Here is an 18,556-nt window from a genome sequence, read left to right on the forward strand (position 1 = left end):
CAAGATCCCACTAGGTATACAACTTCAAGATGCATTTTTCCAATAATGCAAAGAATTTCACCGAAAACGTCCAAATCAAGTAATTAATCTCCACTTTGTCTAGATACAAATTCGAAGAAAACATAAGCTAGTTTCCAATCATACTGGTTTCACTAGAGCAAGTTTAAGACCAAACCCTCAGTTATTGTAACCCCACATTGATCAAGGAGCTAGCTCCACTGACCTATTTCTATGGTTTTTGAGAATGATATTAACGTTTAAGGGTAGATTTCTCATCTGGGTACTTTTATGATAATTGCAAGTCGGTGAAGAAACCGAGGTCTGCACATAGTGCCCAGATTCGAGTCTCAAAATCTATGCCCAAACTCGCTTGAGTTGGGTTGAGCTCTAGAACTTGGGTGGGCAACCCAGCCTTGGGCCATCTCTACTAGGCTAGGTGCCCAGGCTTGTTGGTCTGACCCACGTAGAATTGAACTTGGACTTGAAATGTTCAAGTATCAGCTTGATTCGATTTGGTAAGAGAGAGAGAGAGTTGGGAATGAAGTATAATGATGGAGTTGGGGAATGCAAAAGGCACTAACTCGCCGTTGGATAGCATTTGAGAATTTTCGTAAAGAGAGGTGGTGAGAGAATATTTGTGCTTTCTATCGTTCACACCGGTGTTTAAGAATTCTTTCGCTTTCCAGAAGGCTGATGATTGAGTTTTTTTTTTTTTTTTCTCATTGTAACGTATGTCGTGATAACATAGATAATTAGTAACCGTCCTTATATATAGGAAGGTATAAAAGCATTTGTTCATCTTAGGCAATTCATAACTCAAGATTCCTTCTATTGAATTAATTAATGTTGAATTCATCTAGTTAACGTTTTATATATGAAGGTATAATTTTTTCATGATTAATATGACCTTTTTATGAATAGTACTGACATTTGTTGAATAGTCGTAAAGTTACATATAAATAGGTATTGACAGTCAAAATTAATAATTCAAAACAGGTTAATTGTTCTTTTTCTTCCTCTTAAACCAAACTCCATTTTGTCTGAAACTTTAAAAAGAAAATTGTAGTTTTGTTGTTTGTAATTCTCTGATTACTTTGTTGAATTTTAGAGATATATTCTCATGAATCCCAACATCAAAGTAGAGAAATATAATTACCTCAAAGATAATATAGCGTTATAATCAATACGTCTCAAAGGATATAAAATTTTCCAAATTCTCTAATTCAAATTTCATTTAAATAAAATTTTAAATTTTAATGTTTGGAGTCAATATAAAATTTTTATCTTTGACGGGACATACTGTGAAAAGGATTTTAAATTTTAAACATACATCCATAGAAAAGAAAAAGATTGAGATTCATAGGTTGGAACTTGGAAGATTATGGAAAGAAAAACAATGAGATTCTTGCCCACTCGAATTATAATTCACTATTTAAAAGTATATACCATCATGCATTGAATTATTAACAAATTATAGAAAAAAACATTAAAATCCAAGAATAAAAAGATCAAGTATCTCATTTACTTCAACAAATTTAATTGCTACGATTTATTGAAAAATATATTATACATGATCATCTTTATAGAACTAGTTCTCTTATTTTGAAATATTGCATAATGAAGTAATAGCCTCATTGCTAACGTTGCCAAACACATTTAGACCTACTATATGGACCAAATGGTATTTTTTTTCTTTAATTAATTTATGGAAAAAAAGTAGACTCATTTTCTAATCTTATTTAATTTCAAGTATTGGCACTAGTTCATGAATCTCAATAAATGAATAAAATTTTATTTTTAATATTTTTATTAATTTTTGTGGGATATTTTTATAATTATTAATGATTATTGTCATAACGTATGAGATTGAGAATCTGATTGTTTTGAAAAGAAATAAGAATAGTAGTTATGAATCTTTTTTATTTAAATGTGATTAATCACTTATTTAAATTCATTTAGATCCATTTCAAAAAACATAACTTCCAATTTATGGAACAATTTTAAATTTTGAAAGTACGATTATACATGGGAATAATATTAAGAGCACCTGCGTAACATCTGTTCAAAAAATGATACAATTAATCATATTATAATCTTAATTAATAACTTTTAATTTCATATTTCCTTAAATTTCACTTAATTACTATTTATTTATTTATGTATTTTTCTTTCTTTTTTATCTATTATTAAATATTGAACATTTTTCCTATGTGGTTCGAACGTTCTAATAGAGTTTATACGTTTTGAATCCTTAACAGTTATAGTTACGCCGTAAGTTGTACAATCTTTTTTTTTTTTTTGTCTTGCTTTTAAGTTTGCTGTCTTGCCAAGCAGAAATGAAAAGGGGATTATCGAATCAACTTGCCAATGTGGGTCACAAAATTGACATTTGAACACCATATTATCGTCATCGAGTTAGTGTTATTACTTGCCTTTAATCGTAATAATTCCAAGTTTAGACTTTCTTAGGTACAAAAGATGGAGGAATATAAAGGGATTGAAGAATTAGGAGAGGAGGAAAGGTAAGGGATTGAAAACGTATATTCTTCCTTCTTTCCACAACATATATAGGAAGAAAAGTATATTTCTACTCATTGCTTAATAGAGTTGAACAGTAAGAGGAGAAAAAAAATGAAAATATATCATTTTATCATTATATCGTCCTTTAAGTAAAGATAATGAAAAACTCTTTCTTTAAAAAATGGCAATCTCTAATTTTATACAAAGAAGAGAAAATCGAATTGATGATAATCAAAGAAAAGAAAAAGACATGGGTCTCGAATTTTAAGAAGGGCTTAACATATTTATGTGATGACGAGAAAAGTATTATTTTTTGTGTAAACTAAAATTATATGTAAAAAGAAAAAAAAAAAGTGACCACAAAAACGAATGTTTTTTTTGTATGACATAGCGGGAAAAAAAAGTCATGAGCTATACAGTATTACGTTAGAAATTAGAAGAGAAAAACTAGAAGGGGCTGAGCATCCAAGAATTGGTGAATTTGGTTTGTCTCCTGAAAGAAGGTTCTTGAAGACTTTGAGTATTTGTGCCCATAATCAAATCAAGGACTTAGACTCTTACGAGCCAGAAACACGAAAAGAAAAATGGACTTGGACTTTTGGAACGATGGGTTGTCTTTTTCACCTCTGTTTCTTCGTGTGAATACCAATATTCATTTTCCTTGCTCTTTTGACCAACTTAAAGCAAGTTTGGCCATTCCTAGTCTTTGGAGTGGCATGGTTTTCCCATTCTAAATCACAAATTCCACTGTTGTCTAGAAGCAATTGGTTCCTAACGTACAACACTGGTACATTGTTTTTCTATGAATGGTCCATTAAATTAAAAATAACTAAGTCTTTGTGCTTGATATATATGATAGAAAGTTCCAAATATAAATCAGTGAAAGTTTTTAATTTCTTAATTTTTAAGTAAATTTCTTTTTTACTATGTAGTTCACATAAATTTTAATTTGGTTTGATGGATACAAAGTTCGACAATCTTAATTAATTTTCTAGACCAAAGGATGAAGTACAATGGAAATTAGAATTGATTAGTATCAATTAGAATTTAAATATGTACAAGATTTTTTTAATCTAAAATTTAATACAATCATAAATTATAAAAGGTCAATTTAAGAATAGAACAAAGTTTGATGTCTTTTTATGCGAAGAAAAATATTTTTTTACCAACATGTATATCCATTCTTTTAAATTATTTATAGATTACAAACTTGTAGATTATAAATTATTCTTATGTATATATACATTGTTAATAATTAATCGACTTTCTATTTTATCAAAATTAATATTTATTGATTAAAATTTTACTTGACGAAATGATAATTTGTTTTTTTTATTTTTGTACATATAAAAATTAATTGTAATGTTCACATGTCCGATAATGGAGATAACAATTCATCAGTCATGATCATCTTTTATTTTTAAGAAATAGATTATGTACAATCACAATGCGGTGTTTTTAATATAAGAATTATCATAAATGTTAATAATTATACCTTAATAAAATGAGGCCTTATTATTTGAGGACAAAAGTCTGATAAAGTTCCTTACATTATAGATTGACAGAATTCAATTATGCAAACAACAAACTAATGATAATAAAAGTGAATTTTTTTTCATAATCTTTAATAAATTATCTATTTCAATAATTTACTCAAATTTATTCAAATTATTTGTAATTTTGTTATATAATCTATTTAACAAGACCTATCAAATATAAATCTAGAAGGTTTGGATTTTTAAAAAAGCTTTTGGCATAATACTCAAATGAGTTCCTACACTATTCAAGAAAATTCAAATAAACCCTTATTCTTTTATTGTATTCAATCAAGATCTTATATTTTTATTTTGAATCAAATAAGTCTTTATGAATAATGATTGACTAAGTATCATTATTCAAAATGTCATTTATCATTTATATCCACATAGCTTTGATATGGAAGGTGAAAAACGTCACATGATCATGTTACTGTGTTAAATTAGCATGTAACGTTATTATCAATTATGATATGTCATCATGCCACATCATTATCAATTATGATATGTTAGCACTTTAAAAAAAAAAATCATTTCATTGAATAAACTATACAAATCAAACAAGGAAAGCAAATATTCTTCTTAGGTAAACATATTAATAGACCTTGCACCCATACAATATGCACAGCATGCAAAAGGCGAGTAAAAGAGATTACCAATCAGGCAAAAATACAAGGAAAAGACCTGTGTAACACAATAGTAGAGAAGAAAAAAGTAAAGGGACTTTTGGTGCCACCCACTCATTAACTCGATATCATCGAAAACTTGTATAACTAGAAGAAAATTCAAAGAGTCCCACACGACTTAGTCAAGGGAGATCAAATCAGTCACCAAATTTAGCAGACCAAGCAACATCAAGCATAAACAAGGAGCACTTCTGAGATAACATGCCAACCTCAAGCAAAACATATCAACCGGTATAAGATCTAACAAATCGGTCATTCACAGCCTAGGAGTATGTAATAATAGCCTGGTTAGTATTGTGCAAACATACCTCATGTGAAATACCATCATTGATCCAGAGAAAATCGAAAGGCTTAAGCACACCTTATTTAGCCAACGAGTCAGCCACATCATTAAAGGATCATGGAATGTGAGTTATGGACCATCTATCTATCTTAACAATGATGGAATAAGTTTCAATAATCAGAGCTCTTAGCCTCCAAGACACGCTATTAGGATTTGTCAGCCACTTGACAACATTGCGATTATCACATTCAAGGGTGAAGAACATCACCTAGAAGTAGTGTAGATAATGGCAGCCTCTTTAATCGTAAACAGCTCCACTTTGGTAGAATTTGAGATGCTTATGGCTTTAGATAACAACGTAAGAACATCTTTGGACTCATTCCTCAAAACACCACCAATCCTTAAGTCACCAAGACAACTTTTGAAGGATCTGTCAGTGTTGAATTTGAGGCACTTAGCTCTTGGCTTTGACCAAGGCACATAGTTTTTGCTTTTTTTGATCAAGGTAAGTATGACATCTTTATTAGGGAACCGTGCAAGATTCATTATAGGTGCAAAGTGACCAAGCCATTTTGCATGCATCCACCAAGCCACTTTAACTTTCGAAAGCTTTAAAATTTGCTCACTGGCCCAAATTTTTTCATTAAAGACAACATCATTCTTATAAGTCCAAATGGCCTAAATAGTGGTGTGCCACATCATTTTCCACACCAACCCAAAACTAAATGAACTAGCAATATCAAATCGAGAGAGAAAACATATAAAGGGATCTTCATGGACCATGCAATGAATATTCCACAAACAACACCATTGCTACCACAATATCCATGATTTAGTGCAGTTAAAAAAGAGATGACTTACTATTTTTGAGTTGTTACGACACAACAAGCATATGGTCGCCTTTAGGCTGATGATGCCTTTACTTACCAACTCATTTTTGACCGCCAATCGACCCCTTAAAATCTGCCAACATAAGATCTCAATCTTAAGAGGAGCAAGTCTCGACCAAACGAGCTTCCAATGGCTGGCTAGAGTTGTGTTGGAAATTATAACTTGCTGATAGAAGGAATTGAACGAATAGTTGCAACTTGAATGCCCTTTCCATATCAATTTATCTTGAAAGTCCTTGTTGACAACTTGGTCGTAAATGAGTTGTTTAAAGCTGTCCCATTGTTCCTTTTCCCAATCAAATATGTTCTGGTGCAACTTGATATTCTAAGACCATTCATTTCCATTCTAGCTACCAAATTCACTAATACAACCCAACAGTTTCATTGCCAAGGCATATATCTTTAGGAAAACACTTCGAAGGATATAGCTTTCAGCTCAATCATCATCCTAAAAATGGAGTCCATTACCACAGCCCAAGGATAGACCTATACCATTAGTCACAAAGTAATTGTAGTCACAATTACCCAAAAGAGGCCTACTAATGTTTTTGTAAATATCATATGCTGTAAGAGGATTTCCCATGCTCGGCATAATCATTCTATGATCCAAACTAAAATTTTTTCACTAAAACTCATTTTCGTAGACTCTACAATTCATTGCCATACCGCCAAAGCTAATTATTTAATAAACTCTATTTTTAAGTTCGATGTCAACAAGACCAAGCCCATCAAGATCCTTCAATTACATATGGTATCCCAACTGACATGATACAATTTGCGAGGCCTCTATAAAGAAACTCTTTGAAATTCTTTCAATGGTCGTTTGAATCTTAACTAGCATCTGAAATAAAGATATGTGAAAAATATGAAGGCAACTTAAAACATATTTAAGCAAGGTAAGACATGGCCCCATAGATAGAGTTTTAGCCTTCTAATAAGATAATCTAGCCTCTAATTTTTTGATCATTGTTTACCAAATGCTTATGGAGCCCTAAATAACACCTAAAGGTAACCTTAGATAGGTAAAAGGTAACTTACCAACTCTACATTTACTCAAATCAGCCCATGAATCAATAAAAAATTAATCAATGCCAACACCATAAAGGTAGCTTTTGTTCAAGTTGATCTTGAGTATAGAAACAACTTGAAAACATCTCAACATCCACTTAGTGTTTAAAAGAGAGAGCGAATTCAGGTCATAAAGGGTTACCGTATCGTCAGTGTATTGAAGATGCGAAACAAAGAACATAAAATTACAAACCATAATGCCAGAGTATATTACCGATTAATAGCCTTATACATCAATGCATTAAAGGCCTCGACTACCAAGTTAAAAACGAGATGAGACAACGGATAGCCTTGTCTAAGGCTTATCTCCATATGAAGTTCCCTTATTGGAGAACCATTGTCTAAGATAGAGACCGTGGTAGCTAAAATGCAAGCTATAATCCAAGAGTGCCATTTATCCTTAAAGCCTATTAGTTTCATCACTAGATCAAGAAAATCCCATGATATTCTATTAAAAATCTTCTCAAAATCCATTTTAAAAAAAAGACCTCCTTGATGATTTTTTCACATAAGATCAATCATCTCATTAGCTATAAAGGTGCAATCTAAGAGTTTCCTTACATGGATAAAGCAAACTAGTTAATACCAACCAGATCATTGATAACTTTTCAAAGTCTCATAAAAAGTACATTGGATATAATTTATATAAGCATCTTACCAAACTGATCGAATGATAGCCATGAAGAGAATCAGGCATTTCACACTTTGGAATAAGTGTGATAAGTGAGGTGTTAATCTCTTTCTCTAGAGTACTAGAATTCTAAAAATTTGTAACAAATTTCATTATCTCATTCTTGATGACCCCTCACTACCTTTTAGAAAGTAGAAATTAAAACCATATGGACTCGGCGTGTTATTCCCATCACAGGTGTTAATGAGCTCTTAAATTTTAGCTTCAGTAAATAGGGTTTCAAGTGCTGTTGTTGCTTCCCCATCGAGCTTAGAGAGACCACAATTAAGTTCTTTCAGCCTAGAGACATCTCTAAATTCATATAAGTTTTCAAAGTGTTTGGTAACCTCCTCCTTAATATCAATCAAATTTTCAATCACTCGATCTTGGGAAGTAATTTTTCCAATAAAATTAACTCATTTTCTAGCCATTACAATGTTGTGAAAGTAACATGTGTTACGATCTCCCTCTAAAAATCATCTCACATGGGATTTTTGATGCCAAGTTCTCTTTTCAATCTTGAGCAGTTGCCATAATTCCTTTTTGAAGACCTCTTATAATACCCCACAATCGTTCATTAAAACCACCTTGCTGAATCTCGTCTGATCGATGTTGAATTTCTGATTCAAGATAGTTGATCTGGTTTGACAAGTTCGCAAATGTGTCATATTTCCACTTTTTAATAAGGTTTTTAGTACCTTTAAGCAGATGCCAAATGACAGCCCATTACCATTAAAATTCTTGATCTCATTTCAAGGAGCAATAAACATATCATTGAATTCATGATCCTTTAACCAATAACTAAAAAAGTGACATAGATAAGGCCTCAAACGTGACTTGTCAAGCAAACCATCAACGGATTATGATTAGAAATAAAAATTAGCAAACATTTTTGAATTAAGTTCGAATAGCGCTCCAAAAACTCAACAGCAAGTAAAAAATAATCATATCTATTAAAGGGACATTTTCCTAAAAACTAAACCAAGTTAAATTGCCTCAAACCATTGAGATATCCATAAGGCCAGACTTTTCAATGAAATCATCAAAGTGAATTATCGAACTGTCATAGTTTTTACATCTAGAATGTTCCTACAACTTTTTGATAGCATTGGAAACATCTCCAACACACCAAATGACATCCCAGGCTCTCAAGGCAAAAAAAGTTCAGTTCAAAATACCATTCCTTCTTTCTCATCATTGGGAGCATAAACATTTTCAATGCCAACGGATTTATCAAAATTCTGAATTTTTCCCACAATAAGAATAAACCAACAATTTATTAAAGAATGCTCCATGTGCAATAAATGCAAGCATCATAACCCCATACTTGACCCACGACTCTATTAAAAATGTTTTGTAATTTGATTTCTTGAAGGAGAATGATTTTAAGATGGTGTCGAGCTGATAAATGCTTAACTGTTCTTCTTTTTTCAAACCTATCGAGCCCTTTTCCATTCCAAGATATAACTGCCTTGGAAAGGAAAGTAAACACATAAAGAAGCAGCAAAATACCTTCATGGGTTTTCATTATTCGCTAGAGCAATAAATACACTAATTATCTCACTATTGGAAAATTCAAATACCATCTCGACATCTTTACCAACCATGAGAGTATCGTTTACTTTTTTGAAGATAACTGTTTTGCACTAGCTATATCATTATCAAAGATGGACTTGGTAATCGCCTCCAAAGGGTGCTTTATTTCTCTAGGGTGAGCTTTTCAACCACCGTTTCGCCCCTTACCTCGGTAAATAATGGTGCGAGACCCAGTAATCCTAATGTGTCTTTCATTAACTAGCTAAAAGTTATAAACCTCTAAGACCCACAATCAATCAAAAGTATGACCAACAACATTAACCTTAACCAAATCGCTTAGCTCTATGGAGGGATCAAACCCCATTGAAATAATTAGAGCATAACTTTCATCCATAGCTCTTCAATTGAGACTTTCAATAAAACTATCAATAGTATATTTGACGTTGACCTCCACATTGTCATAATCTCTAGCATTCAACTTACTATACTGAAATTCCCCCGAAGTTTCCAAATAGGCAAGGCAAGGAATAAAGTGTTCATTAGATTGGACCTTAGACATATAACCACAATCCAACGACTTCTCAATTGCCTGTATAAGTTCAATGGACCCATCTTGAATTGGGTTTCTCTGGTTCATGGTTATAGAATCACGAGATTTAAGCAAACATAAACTTGGGTCCATTATGGTCCTATCTTGAATTGGACTTCTCTGTTTCATGTCTGTAGGCTTGAGTCTAGGGTAGGCCTTTTATAAACCGAAAAGAGGCTTTTGTTAAGCTTGGTGTAAGAAGCAAGCCTCACAGTCCAACTTTGAATTGTCGCTTCTTTGATTTTTAAATTTCAAAAGTTCTCGCTTATTTATTTTGTTAGCAATCGACGTTTTAACACCACCACCCTTATCGTTACCTTGCACATTAGTAACAGCCAAACCTATAGTTGAGAAATCAACACTACTAGAGGATGATTCAAACATACCTTCAAGTTGACCTCGGTCTTAGTTAGTCGTGGAGAGTTTGAGAGCAACTTGATTGTCGGTTATTAACATCTCTTTCCACTTAAGCACAGTCCTCTTATGTTCAAACATGATTAACACCTTAACCAATCCAACCTTTGCTAAGAAATTATGGACCAATTTACCTTGATTACTTTACCCCAGAGATTACTAATTTTCAAGAAAGCAGCCTCACACCATAAATGAATGGGGAGGTTTTCAATGGTTATCAAGGTAGGACATAATTTTGTTCCACCACTAGAGGGTACGATGTAATAAATCAAAACCAATTGTTGAAAATGTCGAGTAAACTTTTTAGAATGATTTTCATCTTTTCAACATATGTTTGTAGTCTAGGGTGGGCCTTTTACAAATCGAAGAGAGGCTTTTGTTAAGCTTGGTATATTAAGCAAGCCTCACCAGTCTGGGCTCGTTAACGGCCTTAAACCTGCCCAACTTTGAATTATCGCTCTTTTGATTTTCAAATTTCAAAAGTTCCCGCTTATTTGTTTTGCTAACAATCGACGTTTTAACACCACCGCCCTTATCGTTACCTTATACATCAGTAATAGTCAAATCTATAACCGAGAAGTCAACACCATCAAAGGATGAGCCAAGCATGCCTTCAAGGTGACTTGGGTCCTAGTTAGCCATGGAGAGTCTGAACACAACCCGACCGCCGTTATTAATATCTCTTTCCACTCAAGCTTAGTCCTCTTATGTTCAAACATGATTAACACCTTAACAAAATCCAACCTTTGTTAAAAAATTATGGACCAGTTTACCTTGATTTCCTTACCCCAGAGATTACCAATTTTCAAGAAAGTAGCCTCACACCATAAATGAATTGGAAGGTTTTCAATTGTTATCAAGGTGGGACGTAACCCTTTTTCTGCCACCAGACAGTAAGGTGTAATAAATCAAAACCAATTGTTGAAAACGTCGAGTAAACTCTCTAGGATGATTTTCATCTCCTTAACATCTATCGTAGGCTTGAGTCTAGAAAAAGGCTTTCGTTAAACTTGGTAAAAGAAGTAAGCCTCACCAGTTTGGGCTCGTTAATAGCCCTAAACTCGTCTAACTTTGAATTATTGCTCCTTTGATTTTCAGATTTCAAAAGTTCCAATTTATTTGTTTTGCTAGCAATCGACATTTTAACACCACCGCCCTTATCATTACCTTGCACATCGATAACAGCCAAATCTACAGCCAAGAAATCAACACTATCAGAGGATGATTCAAGCATGCCTTAAAGTTGACTTGGGTTCTAGTTAGCCGTGGAAAGTCTAAGCACAACTCGATTACCGTTTATTAACATCTCTTTCCACTCAAGCACAGTCCTCCCATGTTTAAACATGATTAACACCTTAACAAAATCTAATCTTTGCTAAGAAATTATGGATCAATTTACCTTGATTACCTTACCCCAGATATTACCAATTTTCAAGAAAGTAGCCTCACACCATAGATGAATGAGGAGGTTTTCAATGGTTATCAAAATGGGATGTAACCTTTTTTCCGTAACCAGATGGTAAGGTGTAATAAATCGAAACCAACTGTTGAAAATGTCGAGTAAACTCTCTAAGATGATTCTCATCACCTTAACATCTTTAAAAGTGATGAGTACCTTTAGCACACTTAGAGGCTGCAAAATCGCAAGAATGCCTTCTTATAAGAGTCTAAACTGGATGGACTAAATTGAAAAGCCTCATGCATGCATGTAACAATGCTCCTCTCGGTCCATTCCATTTAGGAATATCAACATTGAAGCTCACAAGTTCAACCCATTCCCTTACGAAAGAAATCGAGATGTCATCACTCTGAGGTGGATTCGAATTTGTAGAAGGTTGAGTGAGCACCTCCTTGAAAGTTTTTTGACTATTTTCTCTCTCTTCTGTTTTGGGAATCTTATTTTGATCCTCTATTCTAGTTGAGATGGTTATGTTCACAATTATTTTCTTATTGTTAAAGACCTTACCATCAACAAAAAAAATTGTTTTCCTTATCTTCTATGGCTTGCAATATTAGATGAACATAAAAGTAAACCTATTAAAAGGCATTAAGGTCCAACGAGGATTCCATATGAAAACATTAAGCACCACACCAATGGAATGGAAATCTCCATCAGTTGTCACCAAGTGGTCCTAGGGCTTAGGTTCCCCATATACACTAAGAAAGGCTTATCTTTCCACTACTTGATATGGTCTCCGTTAGCTTGCAGTTTTCTTGTGCTGAAGTTCACCACCAATTGGGCACACATTTCTTGCGTTAAAGTTCGCCAATTTCCCCATGATATGTTAGTGTAGACACTATTTTTATGTTTTCTTATTATTATTTATTTTATTTTTAGTTTTAATTTGATTATATTTGTTCCAATTTTATTTATTTTTTATGAGAGATCAATATCAAGCCCAAATTTAAACTTGGGTTTTCTTGGTCTTTAACAACTCTAGACTTTGCTAGGCTTGTAATGTGCCTAAGCTTGTTAGCAGAAACAGAAACAAGCCCAATGTGGTTAAATTGATGGTAAACAGATCAAACAAAGTAAATAGAATCAAAATTAATCAGTTTGGATTAAAGTTAATCAAGACAGAGAACAATACGGAAATCAAAAGAAAAAAAAAGAAGAAAATGAAAAATAAAATTAAGGAGCCAATTAGCACAGCTAGCATAGCAAGGTTGTGTTTTGCACCTTGGCAGTACCAACACTTTGCTAGACGCGAGAAATTCATGTCTGGTAAGACATTTCACTGTGTTGGGGAACTAGATAGCACACCTAGCACTTAAGGAGGGCAACTATAAAGTTGCCTTCTTCTAAAAAAATATAAGGAGGAATAAAGAAAACCCGAGGCATATTCTCAAAAAAAAAAAATAAAGCCAGATTTCAAAAACCCTAGAATTCCCTAGTTTACTAGCAGTTGAAAACCACAATTAAAACTAAAAACAAAAAAGACTAAGATACAAAAACCAAAAACAAATAGGAAGCTGTGAGTGATATGGTGGTGATGGTGTGAAGCAAGAGGGGGAAGTCGAAGAGATTTTAGGGTTTTGTTTTCAATCTTCCGATCTTTGGTAGAAGAAAGAAACATTTTCGAGTAAAGAGATGGCAAAGAACCTCAACCGCTAGAGAGAGAAAAGAAGAGAGGAAAGTGGAAAGATAGAGGGAAGAAAAATGGGTTATATACCTAGGGTTTGGGAACTTTAAAATGATACCATTTTTACAACAATAGTAGAACAGAAAAGGGGAAGAAACAGCATTGTCTCTAGTAGTAAGGGGAGGTTTTCCTTCACTGCACCAAATAGTGCGTTTTGGGAGTCTAGGCACTTGGAACCGGACCAAACCAGTGTTGGCCCTTGAAGCCAAATTGAGCCTGTGACTCATCTGAAAATTGACCAAACTTTGGGCTTGTTTCAGTTGCTAGGTAAGGGATCTCTTATTGGACATTAATCTGTTTGGCGGTTGGGCTTGGTCTGGTTTGCGTTTGGCTCTTAATATTTTCTTTGTTTATTAGTTATGCAATAGTTTTTTATTATTTTTCTTATATATATATATATATGAAAAGTAAAAAAAATAAAAGCTAGAAGAAAATAAGGGTAAGCATGAATAAAAATATTTAATCATAAAAAATATAGGTTAGTCAAATAGGTATATATTTAGCCATATGAAAGATATGTTAGGTAAATGAAAAAAGATAGATTTAATATATATTTAATCAAAAGAAAATAGGTTAGTTGAGTAAGCAAAAATAAAATTTATTTGGTCACAAAAAAAAAGAAAAAAAAGAGAGATAGAAAGGATGTTTATTCTAAAAAAAGGGATAGGTTAATTAAAATATGCACATGAATGGCAATAGGACAAAAAAAAATTGATATGGGTAAAAAGTAGACATTTATAACTAAATACTAAAAATGAAAAGGTAAGGACAAAGTATAAAAAAGAAATAATAATATGTTTAGGGTTTCTACTAATAGATAGGAAGGCACATAGGTTTGGTTGAAAAGATGCCATAATATTAATCACGGGAATAATATATAAGTTACATAAATTGCATCGATGATGGGATGTCTACTCGGAATGCTAAAAGTCGTAATTTCGAATGAACTTTCTTAAGTTAGGGATTTTGATTAAGATCCCACCAGTACGATGGGAGGGTTTTAATTTTGAATTCCAATATTTCTAATTCTAAATAAATGAAAATTGCATATACTTAATTATTAACTAGTCAAATTATAAAAAAAAAATAAGTAAAGATAACAATAATAATAATAATAATAATAATAATAATAAATACAAAAAAAGGAATGGATAATATATATATATATATATGAGGTTTTAAAAGAATATAGGATTATATAAAGCAATGAAATTCATCATGATAAATAATTAATAAAAATCAAAATTCCAAAAAAAAGTAAACTCATCATAATAATGAATATGGCTAAAATATAAAGTCAAANTATATATAAATATATATAAATTTATAAGGAAAAAAAATATATACACAAATAGTAATTATTATGCAATCAAGATATTTGGTTTAAAAATATGATTTTTAGGGAAGTTTATATAGTAAAAGAAATAAATATTTACATAGCAAAAATACATAATGAAATAAAATGGTTATATAATAACAATAAGTAAATATAAAATATTTGTTCATCGTATATATGCATACAAAGAAAAAATTATAAAATTTTTAAAGATAAGAAATAAATATTAGAATTTATGAGCGCATCATGCATCACTATTGTATCGTTAAATGTCATGACATATAGATATTTTATGTACACGAGAATAAGTCCCGATGAAGGGACTTTCTAAAGAATCTTGTGAAGGCAAGTATTTTTCAGAAAATTCTCTTAGTGAAAAGATACTTCTGAGTCCCACCAATACGATGAGAAGGCTCAGAGAATATCTTTCATAAAAGGTTTCTACTCGTAATAGGTTTGTATTCACGAAAATATTATTTTTTAAAATGTGAATGATTACTCTGATGATGGGATTTATTCGTAAAATTTACGAAAGTGAGTTTCTCGGATAATTCCCTAGGTAAGAGAATATCATTGGATGCCACCAGTATGATGGGCAGATCCTAGAAATATTTTTAATAAAAAGTTTTAATTCGACATTATTTGTATTTTATATCATACATTTCATAATTGTATCATGTGCACATCACACCCCGTAAAATTAAATAAAATATTTTGATTCATTAATAAAATAAAAGATAAAATAAATAACAATTGGGGAAATATAAGAATAAAATCAATGGTTTAGAATAACATAAGATTAAGTGGTACCGTTCGTGGAACGGGCATCACAGGAGTACTAATCCTTCCCCGTGCGTAACCATGCTCCCAAATCCAACTTTGAAAATTCGTAGATCGAGTCTTGTTCTATAGGAAATTTTAAAATTAATTTAGAACTCCGTCGAATAAAATAAATTTAATAAATGACCAATCGCACCTTATAAAAAAGATTGATGGGACTCTTAATTTTCTCCACATTTAACAATCGGGTTCTCGGATTCTCACAGTACGACAGTTAATAGTTAGCATTTAACGTTTGTAACATGAGGTATAAAATGATAAATAACATTTTATTTAAGTCAATCATTAGTCATAAAACTTATTTGACTCAAAATAAAAATACAAATGTTTATTTAACTTAAAATAAAAGTATAAAAACTTGATTGAACATAATAGAAATATAAAAACTTATTTAGATTTTCTTAGATAATTTAGGAGTTTTTTTAAATATTATATTAAAATTTTTCAATCATTTTAAATGAGAACTTAACCTAAAAAAACCTCACGAAAATCTTGTCCCAAATTCGAGCTTTCTCTATCTCTGTCTCACTCTTTCTCTACCTTAAAGCATGAGATCAGAACCTGTACTTAAATGCAAAATACCATGAAACTTATGCATGCTAAACGATGAAAAGGTGCGTGAATGCACCTTTCATGTATACAAAAATCAAGGTTCAATTAACTTATCATTATACGTCTAGGAAAGATTCAAAACATTCGTATGTACCATGTGATAATGATGTCGACTATATATAATTTTTAATTAGCATGCAGACTCTGGCTGCTTCAACTATACTCCTGGCTGCAGGCTGGGCCTTATTAAATGTTGCAAAGTCAAACATCCCTGCTTGTGAGCAATAAAATGATATGTATAGTTAACAAGCTAGATTCTAGTCAAAGCTCTCTTTGAATTTGGCCTGCACTATGTTCCTAATAATTTAATTTTGTGACATATATATTATAGTAATGTTATAAGAAAAATTAAATCCTGGTTGCCGGCTGAAAAGGAAAATGCGTATCAAACTGTTAGGCTTGTGAAACATACTCGTATCTTCCCCATGCGTTGTCACCAACTTTCTCAAGTTAATGGAACCGGTCTGTTTTTTGAAAGTTACTACTTAATATATATGTAGTTCAAATTAATCTGCTCATTTTAGGTTAAAATCACAATCACAAAGTTACCGATCCATTGCAACCCCAATCAATTGATGAATGCTGGCTGATCCTTTCTTCGTATTTTTTTTAATTATTTTATTAAAAAGTAAGTAAACTTTAATTGGGTTATTTTAGAGGTAGAGTTTTTAAATTCCACTAAGATTATCAAATATCTATTTATTGACTTATAAATATAAATATAAATATAAACGCTCACTTAACTCTCTCTTGGCTTAATGATGTATTTTTATTATTTTATTAAATTTTTATATAATTTTATCCACAAATTGATGATGTCTCTTAACTTGGGATATCAAGTTACCTATATATATACACATTATACATTAGTATTCCAATCCATGATTAATAGACAACTACAAGGACTATAATTAGCTAGAACATAATATTACAAGACAAGCATACAATAGGTTCCTTCCTCTCGGATTTTTTACAATTCCTTTCCATCTTTTTATTAAAATATTTTTATATTTAATGAAAAAATAATGAAAAACAAATGAAAAGTTGACAAACCCAAAATCCTCCACATGATTTTTTTTTTTCCCTCACAAAGTAAATTATAGGGTAAAATACATTGACTTTTTTAATTTTTGACCATAATTATACGTGAGTCCATTAGTATTCAAATAAACAGTCCGTCTCAAAAAATATCTTTCACTAGACATATAAATCCTGTCGTTAGTCAACACTCAATTTTTTTGTTAGTTTAATGACATGGTAATATTTTTGGGCTAATTTTACCTGGCATTAATTTTAAAAATTATCACTATATAAATTATAATTTTTCATTTTGAAAATTTTTTCTCTCATATTAAAAAAACTTCTCTCCTAGCCAACCACCTTGTAGCCAGATCTGGTAAGGGAATACCAGATCCAACCATATTAGGGGAGTACCGATTGTGCTCCCTTAGGAAGCACCAGATCGGCATTCCCCATCATACTTTCCAAGGAAACGTCAATCTAGTGCTCTTTTGCAAAGCGCGATATCTAAGGTATGCGACTAGATTTGTTCTCTCTTAGGGAGATTTGGTCAAATTTGACATTTTACTATTAGATTTGGTCGTGGGGTAGCAAGTTGATATAAGGAAGCGTCATCGGTCGGTTTGGAAAAAAAAAATTTTAAACATTTCACATTTAGGCATTTTTACCGTTTACACATTTAAAACATATTACCTATTTTAATATTAATGAATTTACATGAAATTATAATTAAAAATTGAAAAAATCAATATCTTTTACCTTAAATTATAAGCATCCTTTTAAGTCAAAGTTGGATTCCATATATTTTTATATATAGAGGGAAAAAAATGAACATCACAAGGAAAAGATGGGACGTAAAATGAGTGACTTCTCATTGTTACATGTGAAAAATGAAGATAACGAATAAGGCACAAATTATATTATTGAGATTATAATTGTTTTCCTTTTCACATACAAAGATTAGTGACTTGTCAGTGTGAACTCCTACTCAATAAAGAATCCACGTGAACATTTCTAGTTGACCTTTAATTACATGTCTGCTAAAAATCGAATAAAAGTAGAATTTAATTGTCACCATCACACAAATGCTTGGTTTGTAACCGTAAAGTTGTACAATTGCACATCACTTTTAAGCTATCAACAACTTGTATCAGTGAACTTCGAATCACATCTAATCGTCCTCCCCATTTTTCCATTTATCGTTGTCATCTACTCGTCAATAGATCATCCAGTAATTAACATGATTGTAAGGACAAAATAGAAAAGGCAAGTAGAGGAGCCATAAGCTGTTCTAGCATTATCTTTAACTCATGATCTCCATAAAGTTAAGTTTAAATTGAAATCTCTCTTTTAATTATTTTAATATATTTTAAAAATAAAAATTTGACCTAACCATTTTTTTTTTTTAAAAAAA

The sequence above is a fragment of the Theobroma cacao genome, chromosome 1 (assembly GCF_000208745.1).
Source record: "Theobroma cacao cultivar B97-61/B2 chromosome 1, Criollo_cocoa_genome_V2, whole genome shotgun sequence".
In the NCBI taxonomy this organism is placed as follows: Eukaryota; Viridiplantae; Streptophyta; class Magnoliopsida; order Malvales; family Malvaceae; genus Theobroma; species Theobroma cacao.